The sequence below is a fragment of the Octopus sinensis genome, unplaced genomic scaffold (genome assembly GCF_006345805.1).
Source record: "Octopus sinensis unplaced genomic scaffold, ASM634580v1 Contig19020, whole genome shotgun sequence".
Lineage (NCBI taxonomy): Eukaryota > Metazoa > Mollusca > Cephalopoda > Octopoda > Octopodidae > Octopus > Octopus sinensis.
Genome location: NW_021836167.1, coordinates 17067 through 27262, shown reverse-complemented (window position 1 = coordinate 27262; position 10196 = coordinate 17067). Strand labels below are relative to the sequence as shown.

Below are 10196 nucleotides of genomic sequence, written 5' to 3'. Positions count from 1 at the left end.
GTAATAGATGATGATCCCCCACATTCTTCAAATGCTACTGGACCACAAGTCACATTAGACAAAATAAAAATTAAAATTGGTTATTATCAGTGTTTGTCGTCCTCCTTCCTTGGCATATATGAATAAATTTTCTCTTCTGCCTACCCTCGAGCATCCCACATACAGCTGTCCATGTGAAAAGCACTCACTCTCTAAAAATAACCCAACTACCTTTAATGACTGTCCCTGGGCCTTGTTATTGTCATTGCAAACTTTTTTTTTCATTTTTTGTGGTCTATTTTTTTTATATTTAATTTTTTCATTTTTCCTTTGTAATTTCCTTTTTTTTTTCTTTTTTTATTTTTTTGGTTTTTACTGGCGGAAATGGGGCAGGGGGAGATGCGGCAGGCAAGAAAGCGACACACAAAAAGATTAATAATACCTTATTAGCTGACGTTTTTTCTTCACTTCGTTTTTCCTCCTTCGGTTTTTGTTTGTGTTTGTTTGTTTTTTTTTTTTGGTTATATCTATTTAAAAAATTATTTTTGAATAAAAAGTTTAGGAAAGAGGCATACCGAAAATAAATTCTATCTTTACGAAAAACTCAAGTAAATAGTTAATATTTTACGCAAATTCTTCTGATTGCGCTGTCAATTGGTGGTAAATTGTGTTAATGGTTGTGCTAATGTGGTTTCAACTATCAATGTTTTTCAAAATCTGTTAATTGCACACTCTATTCAAGGTCGTGCGTCAATTGGTGGTAAATTGTGTTAATGATTTTGCTAATGTGGTTTCAACTATCAAAGTGGTTTTTCAAAATCTGTTAATTGCACACTCTATTCAAAGTCGTGCAATCTGTGATTGCACATTCTGTCAAAGTCAAATATGATAATAGCTTTAATTTTGATTCATGGTCGATAATGATATATGCATTTAATTTAAAAGAGAAAAACATAGGATGAATTGAATTTCTTTATCGCGAATAATTGGGAGTTCATCATTGTTAATATTCTCGCTGTCGTTTTCATCAAGGATATTCTTAATACGTGAGATTTTTGCCTTGAAGGTTTTAATGGACCTCATCATGAATGTCGAGGACATTCGCTTGTTCATTTTATCAAAATGCAGAAAATAATTTTTTGATTTTTTGGGGGGAAGGTTTTAAGACTTCATCATGTAAGTCGAGGACATTGTAGTTGTTCATTTTAACCAAAATGCAGAAAATTTTTTTTTAATTTTTTTTGGGAGGGAAGTTTTAAGGACTTCATCATGTAAGTCGAGGACATTGTAGTTGTTCATTTTAACCAAAATGCAGAAAATTTTTTTTTATTTTTTTTGGGGGGGAAGGTTTTAAGGACTTCATCATGTAAGTCGAGGACATTGTAGTTGTTCATTTTAACCAAAATGCAGAAAATTTTTTTTAATTTTTTGGGGGGAAGGTTTGAAGGACTTCATCATGTAAGTCGAGGACATTGTAGTTGTTCATTTTAACCAAAATGCAGAAAATTTTTTTTAATTTTTTGGGGGGGAAGGTTTTAAGGACTTCATCATGTAAGTCAAAGACATTGTAGTTGTTCATTTTAACCCAAATGCAGAAAATTTTTTTTAATTTTTTTTGGGAGGGAAGGTTTTAAGGACTTCATCATGTAAGTCGAGGACATTGTAGTTGTTCATTTTAACCAAAATGCAGAAAATTTTTTTTTTAATTTTTTTTGGGGGGAAGGTTTTAAGGACTTCATCATGTAAGTCGAGGACATTGTAGTTGTTCATTTTAACCAAAATGCAGAAAATTTTTTTTTATTTTTTGGGGGGAAGGTTTTAAGGACTTCATCATGTAAGTCGAGGACATTGTAGTTGTTCATTTTAACCAAAATGCAGAAAATTTTTTTTAATTTTTTTGGGGGGAAGGTTTTAAGGACTTCATCATGTAAGTCGAGGACATTGTAGTTGTTCATTTTACCAAAATGCAGAAAATTTTTTTTTAATTTTTTTTTGGGGGGGAAGGTTTTAAGGACTTCATCATGTAAGTCGAGGACATTGTAGTTGTTCATTTTACCAAATGGAGAAAATTTTTTTTAATAATTTTTTTTTGGGGGGAAGGTTTTAAGGACTTCATCATGTAAGTCGAGGACATTGTAGTTGTTCATTTTAACCAAAATGGAGAAAATTTTTTTTTTAATTTTTTTTGGGGGGAAGGTTTTAAGGATATCATCATGTAAGTCGAGGACATTGTAGTTGTTCATTTTAACCAAAATGCAGAAAATTTTTTTTTAATTTTTTTGGGGGGGAAGGTTTTAAGGACTTCATCATGTAAGTCGAGGACATTGTAGTTGTTCATTTTAACCAAAATGCAGAAAATTTTTTTTTTAATTTTTTTTGGGGGGAAGGTTTTAAGGACTTCATCATGTAAGTCGAGGACATTGTAGTTGTTCCTTTTAACCAAAATGCAGAAAATTTTTTTTTAATTTTTTTTGGGGGGAAGGTTTTAAGGACTTCATCATGTAAGTCGAGGACATTGTAGTTGTTCATTTTAACCAAAATGCAGAAAATTTTTTTTTAATTTTTTTTGGGGGGAAGGTTTTAAGGACTTCATCATGTAAGTCGAGGACATTGTAGTTGTTCATTTTAACCAAAATGCAGAAAATTTTTTTTTTATTTTTTTGGGGGGAAGGTTTTAAGGACCTCATCATGTAAGTCGAGGACATTGTATTGCCAATTTGAAGTTGGTGTGCACACACAGACAGACAGACAGACAGACACACAGACAGACACACAGACAGACAGACAGACAGACACACACCATACCATTTTATTATTAAGATATAATCACAAAAGATGGCCTAATTATTTTAATGTTAGTTTGTTCAAACAAATTTTAAAAAATTCAATTTAATTAAAAAATTTTTAACAATATAATCATTTTTTTTTTTTTTTTTTTTTTTAAATTCGAATTTTCTAAATAAAACTGACTAAGTAAAGTCAACAAACTAATAAATTCTCCCAGCGAGACGGAGGGAACAGCTGTTGCCACGCATGACAGCCAGCAGGATCCTCTGAATGAGGAAAGTAAATTCCCTAGGGTCCTTGGACCGCGAAGAACAAAGATGTCCCAATTTCTTTAGGGAAGTGAGGGTCCCGGAGCCAAAGACGCCGGAAGTCTCGACAACGATTGGCCAAAACCAAAAGTCATCCATCAAAGACTGATATTTCCGGCACTTCGAAAGCTCATCTTTATTAGCACGAGACCCAGCAAGAGAGGCCGATTCGTTGATGAAAGACTTTGAGAAGGTATCCACACAAGTGGAATCCCAGACCAAAGGTCTCCCAGAATAAAACGAGAACAACGTAGAGCCGTCCGGCCTTTTCCCGTCACCGCGGTCGAGACCCTTAGGCTCAAGGACAGAAGGGTAGCCGGCCTTTTCGAGTGAGTCGAGAATGATTCTGTTAATCGCCGAATGGCGTGGAATACGACCCGCGCTTTTCTTGCAGGAGAGGGCATGGAGCCCGTATACGTCCATAGTAGATCCGCACCGGCAGGGGTGGGGACTACAGATCGGAAGTCCGAGGCGGAGGCAAATGCCAAAACGGAGGGCGTCGGAGTCAAGACAGGTGTCCAAATGGGTCGAAGGAAGGCAGTTAAGCCAAGAGCCAGAATGCGGTTGGCGGCTGGCACGGTAACAAGCCAGTCTGTGCTGGTTCAGGAGAGCCTCCAACGAGTCCGCATGATGCTTACTAAGAATTTTATCCCATTCACGTTGGAGGGACCTATCAGAAGGGAACTCAAGCCCTTTTTCCTTCCAAAGCAAAAGTGCAGAATTAATATCAGAGTCCAAACGAGATCCGGGCGATTTTTCAAGAATCTTATGGACAAGAAGATACAATCCTGAAGACGATGAAAGGAAAGCGGGAAGAGAAATGTCGAGAGCCGAGCGGAGCCCAAGCCCACCAAAAGGAACAGGAAGTTTGGCCTGACGCCAACCGACATCATCGAACTTGACGTTAAAAATAATCTCGGCTGAAGAACGCACCAGAGCGTCAAAAGACTCCAAAGCAGAGGGAACAGAAAAGCAACAGGAACTCCTTAGGACATAATTGATCCTCGGAATCAAAAGAAAGTTTTTGAGGATAAAAAAGCGGGATGGGGATCGATGTCCACAAGTTTATCACAAAGAGAAGCAAGAGCATTTCTCTTGGAATCGAGAATACGAGAGACCGATTGGTGGTGGATCGGGGCACCCAGGATTTCAAGTTCAGAATAAGAGGTCTGCCTCAGATCGGGCAAGAGGTCACGAAACTAGGCAAAAAGGTCTTCGAAGGTGAGGTCTTCGACGTTAAGATTAACGATTTCAGATTTTAGAGAATTGATTTCAAGACCAATAGATGACAACGCCGGGAGTAGAGATTGCAAGTCGTTTAGCAAAATGTCGGGCGGACCACCAATAGTACAGTCGTCCAAATACCAAATATTAAGAGGGGACGCAATCCTGCGGGCGACAAAATCCACCGAGAGGGCAAATAATAAAGGACCCAAAGGATCGCCTTGCTGTACGCCACAGGAAGACGAAATGAAAGAATCGCCAGCAACCAAGAGGCTCGGGTTACCATAAGAAAGAAAAATGAAGGGCAGCAGAGAAGGAATATAATCATTGATCTATTCATGATTACTTACCAATGAAAAATCTTCAGTATGTAAAACCCTTCCGGAAACAAATGACGTGCGGTGAGCGACGGTAGGAAGCTGACAAATGGGAACTGGGCTAACCAGATATTCCCCACCTCTCTTTGGATCCGGAAAGCTGTATTGAAGATTTGGAGGCTAATGTTGATCAGCACAAACAGTTCCTTATTCCTTGGCTTCTTCATTCGATTAGTTAGCTATGACTGTTTGTGCCGGGTTTGCTATGCTAAGCAAGCTTGGGGGTTAATAATAATATCTATATAATTTAAAGTTTAATTGACAATCATGGAGACGGGCCAGTTCTGGTATTCTATCAGTAATCAAAAATAATAAAAATGTGTCAGGAACTCGAGGAGCAAAGCAGGAGGTTGTAGTGAGCACACAGTTTATCGACTGAGGGTCCATTTCAGTGAGCAAGTCTTTGAATTTCTGCACATTTGTTGTTAATTTGTCCTTTTTTTGATGAATTCTAAGACGAAGGGAGTGAGTCCTCCAAAAGTAACTCAAATGTGGCCAATCCACCTATCGAATACAAAAATGGACACCCTCTTGAGTTTGTAGACAAAAAAAGCTAAAATGAACACTTTATTGTCTTTTACTCTTAAAAACTTGTCCGCTATTTTATAAAAACTCAAGTTTCTTTTCATGATTGTCAATCAAATAGGCGACAAACTTAGCATATAAATTGACTTATTCATATATTCAAACATGCCAGAGTGAAACAAATTAGGTGCAAAGTAAACACTCAAATTATAAGGAGTCATCGGGTTCTTATCTGAATAACTCGACACTTTGTTTCCATGTTTTACAATCACTTCAAGAAGCTTTTTATCCTAACCTTTAAGCTGGCTGATCACACTTTGAGCTTGCTCAAGAGTCATCTTTTCATAATTCTCTACTGTTTCGCCAACTTTTCTCATTCTCGGGAAATAATAAGCTTCACAAACCCAAAGTCGGCTGAAAGAATTACGAGATGCTTGTCATCCATCATATTTGTGCTAATTTATGATTACCGTCCAGTTACTCGGAAAAATAATATTCCAGTTGATATTGTATTAGGTAGGACCGGTCCTTGTTTTTGAGAAAGCGGAGCTTATAGTTCATTATTAAGATTTTATGGTACATTCTCAATGATTTCGACTGCAAACGTGACGTTAATCTAGACCAGGGGTCAGCAAAAGCTGGCTTACGAGCCTTTGGTGGCTTTTTAAGTCTTAAGTAGGCTCTTTCAATTTTGTTATTTTTATACTCAGATGTCGGCTAAAGGCGACGCTTTCATTTTCAATTTTTTTATAAATGACATTGCACAAGTATTTTTGTTCATATTATATTTAGATGTCTCTGTTTTTTGTTTGAAAAATGACTCTTGAACGCTTTGAGAGAAGGGGAGTGAGACTCCATATCTTTGAAATGGTAACTTCTGATCATAGAGAAGCTCAATGGCTTGTACGATTGAGGCTAAAGATCGGCTTTTCGAATGTAAAGAACGAGTGGTACAGAAAACCGGAGGTTCAGGGCCATTAATGCCAAGTTTTGCTATATAGCACGCTTTGTAAAAATGAGGAGAAATATCTATTCTATTTGGGTACACATGCTGGAACAGATCGCAGGGACTCTAATGAAATCAGCCGCAAAGATCGGGTAGAAATTGGAAGATTTTGCTGTGGACATCATCCTTTACTTCTTGACTATCAAACCAAACTGGATAAGGACGTCAATCCGTTCTGTCAAATTTGCCATGACGGACAATACACAGTAACGTACGTCGTCCTGGAATGCAAAAATCTCACTATTATAAGAAGATCATATAAGATAAACTCCATCCTTAACTTATGCTATGACCTTAAGAGGTTTGTCAGTTTTTAGTGCCTCATTCCTCACAATTTCAGGAGAGAATGGGGTTAAACAAATAAAAATCAACTAAACAGACTTAATTCAGCTCTTAAGCCATGAACATGGTGGAACGTTCCAAGAATTAGGAAAAGCTGAAGTTAGAACTAGGAAACGACTATATCTCACTCAGCTGTGCAGACTTTGTCGACTTCAAGAGCTGGGTCAATGACGGGTCGACCTCGAGCTGACTTAACCAATTAACTCGAAAGGTCTAATAAGGTTTTGACCAGAACTAAAAAAGATCCAAAGTTTTTACTTAGTTTGGCGGTTCTCCTAAAAGAGGAAGGAGCCATCAAATAAATCAAAATGTAACCAGGATTACCCCGGTTAAAGCCAGCTTTTTTCGATATTTTACCAAAGATTCATTGATATTTGGAATCCAAGAATAATTGAACAAAATGTATGTGAATTAGCATCCAATGATTTAACAACTTCTATTGGAGGTATATGCTCCAAAAGGTTGAAAGACTATTGTCAAAAATTAATGGAAGGAAATGAAATCCAATTTTTATTTAAAAATCTTTAATTTTTCAAATGTAGAAATTTTACTTTATAGTTGAACTAACATCAGAACTTACAGTGGGCCCAAAAAGTCATGGCACCACTTAATAAATTTTAAGATTTTACGTTTTTACCCATAAAATATGAAGTATTTTGACTTTTAATTATTTTTTTGAAAAATTAAAAAGATTATGATTTAGAAAATAATTTTAAATCTTTAAAATTAGCGATAATTGACAAAGAAAAAACATTTTTTTAATTTTTAGCGTTATTTAAGGGTCAATAAGTGTTGGCACGATGCCTTATTAATATTTTGTTGCATGCCCTTTTGGAACAATTACTGCTTCTAATCTTCTTTTGTATGTATCTATTAATTTAAAGCATTCTTCTTTGGAAATTTTAATCCACTCCTCACGGCAGAATGCTTTTAACTCCACTATATTTCTAGGTCTTCGGTTTCCTACCTTTATTTTTAACGTTTTCCATAAATTTTCAATTGGGTTTAAGTCAGGAGATTGACTAGGCCATTTCAGAACATTTATTCCATTATTAAGCCATTCAGTAGTTATTTTAGCTTTATGTTTAGGATCGTTGTCGTGTTGAAACGTCCAATTGCTTCTTAGCTTTAATTTATTGATGGACGGAACTAAACAATTTTCCAAAATTTCGACGTACATCTTGGCATTTAATATTCCATCTATGAAAAATAGTTCATCCACTCCTTGAGACGAAAAACATGCCCATAACATTATGCTGCCTCCTCCGTGTTTAACTGTCGATATGGTACATTTTTGGTCATATTCTTGATTTTTTTTCCTGAGGCCAAAAAGTTCAATTTTGGTTTCATCTGACCATAATATGTTCATTATATATTTTAAATCTTTATTTAAAATATTCTGAGAGACTTATTTTCCCAGCAATATTGCTCAGCATAATAGTTCTTTCCAATGAATCAGAGCAGGTAACATGTCCAAAGAACGCCAATCTGTGTTTTACAATTTTTCCTTCAAGCAAAATGTCTGTGCTTACCAGTTTGAATATATCGATGTTTGTTATTTTTTACGTCCAAGAGATTCTCAGTAACCTTCTTCAGGACCAAAATTCAAAATTGTTAATTTTTCGTCTATACTGATTTTCTACTATCCATGTTTCAGCGCCGTATAGAAAAACCAGGCAAAAGATTGCATTGACAGTCGCATTTGTTTCTTAAGCAAATGTCTCTCTGCTTTTGAGGACTGGGTTAAATCCGCTCTTTTCAGAGTGTTGGAAGAGGTTCTGGAAAGTGTTGAAAATGCCATCTCTATTTCTACTCTGCACAGAAAACCTATTAAAAAATCACAAATAAATCTATGCTAAAGAGTAGGTGGAAAACATTGCCGCGAAGGTGGCCGGAAGAAACGCCGAGTTGGAAGCGCTGACTGGGCAAATTTATAATGTGATCAATATGGTCAAGGGCAAGAATTCCCCCCATGACAAATTCCCCCCAGACAAAATGCATGACAAATGCAGGAGTATGTGAAAGCAAGTCCTCTTAAGGGTATGTCGTTTCTGTTTTGGGGACCTTTGTACCTACAGTGGGCTCCAAAAATCGTGGCACCACTTAATAAATTTTAATATTCTACATGTTTATCTATAAAATATCAAGTATTTTTACCTATAATCATTACTTTACAAAATTAGAAAGTTTCAGGATATAGAAAATAATTTTGTTCGATGAAGCAGCAACCCGTCTCTCTGACTGGAAGACAATTGGGGATGATAAGGTGTATAATTTCTTTATAAAAATTGTAAAGCAGTTTAAACTTAACTCTAGCTCCATTCCAGAATGATTATGTACTGGGGTCGCTTATTTGATTCTTAGAGTAGATAACCCTCTCGCTTTAACAGATTATTGTCCAATAACCTCTATGCCAAACCTGTACAAGTTGATGACTAAGGTGGCCAGTCAACAGTTATTAAGACGACTCTGGAGAGTATCTTGTTTGATGCTCCCCGATCCAGTCCTTTCCTGACATTTAATCACCGTAGGCGCTTAACTGCACCTTCTCGGAGGTCTACAGAATCAGAGAAGAGGATGAAAAATAGAAGAAGGTGCGTGAAGTGCCACCTTCAAAGGCTTAGGACTTAGTTAGGCAGTAAACTAGTTTCTTTTTAATAGTAAGATTATAAATTGGAGAGTTTAATCCAGCCAGAATGTCAGTTTTAATTATCTTTTGCTGCACCTTTGGAGTTGGCTTTCGAGAGTCTCTCTGAAGTAAAATTCATTAGAAAATTGTTAAATTGACAAACGGTATAATCCACTGGCATAACTACACTCATCTGGACTATTCTGAGGAAACTTTGAGGATACCGATTCTCCTCGTAGTTCATTCTGGGCCCACCAAATAAGTTCGAATTAACCATTCGCGGTGGGGATGTCGGCATGAACAGAGGTTGGACTTTTCGACTGACGAGGTGCTGGACTAGGGAACGTGTGATTTCAAGAACTCGCTGGATCAGTAAAACGTCAGGTTATTGGCATTTGAGATGAAATGGTCTTTATTGGACACCTGTGGTTGAGGAAATCTAAGATTGTGCATATTTCAAGTTTCATTGACAACACAAAATTTGAGGCATTTTTAGATTTTTCCAATGTCTTGGTTTACCAAGCCTGTAACCATGGCGCAAATGTGATAGTGTGATAGTATTTTGTCCTTTTTTCTTTGCACAGTTTGCCTTGTTTGTAACGTGCCATGTGGACTCGATGATATTCGAAAACAAGAACGGATTTATAAATGTCGCATCATACAAAAATGACTTGCCTTCAAAAAATAGCAAGATTGTCATTCGCTTGGGATTTTCTCATCGCCAGGGTAGTGAGCAATTGATAGGAGGATCGAAAAGACACCAGCAGACTGAAAAACTTGGAACATTAAAACATTCAGTGATTTGTGTCAGAAAAAACGTCTCGGTTTGTCGGCACAAGATGCATTTCAGCAAAAATACGTTATGAATTAAAAAATGGAATTTAAAAAAAAGTGGAACGCTTCACGATTATGCGTGTCATCCTTGCGCAGGGGCCATGCTAATCTTCTCTGTATCGTTCCAATTTTATTATATGTCCCAAAGGACAACTATGTATAATAGTTTCGAATATATGGAACGA

At 36.7% G+C, this 10196-nt stretch overlaps 1 pseudogene; it reads right to left on the bottom strand.

Annotated features, from left to right (window-relative positions):
• Positions 1-10062: 10062 nt before the first annotated feature.
• On the bottom strand, positions 10063-10162 carry LOC115231979 (annotated as a pseudogene).
• Positions 10163-10196: the final 34 nt, after the last annotated feature.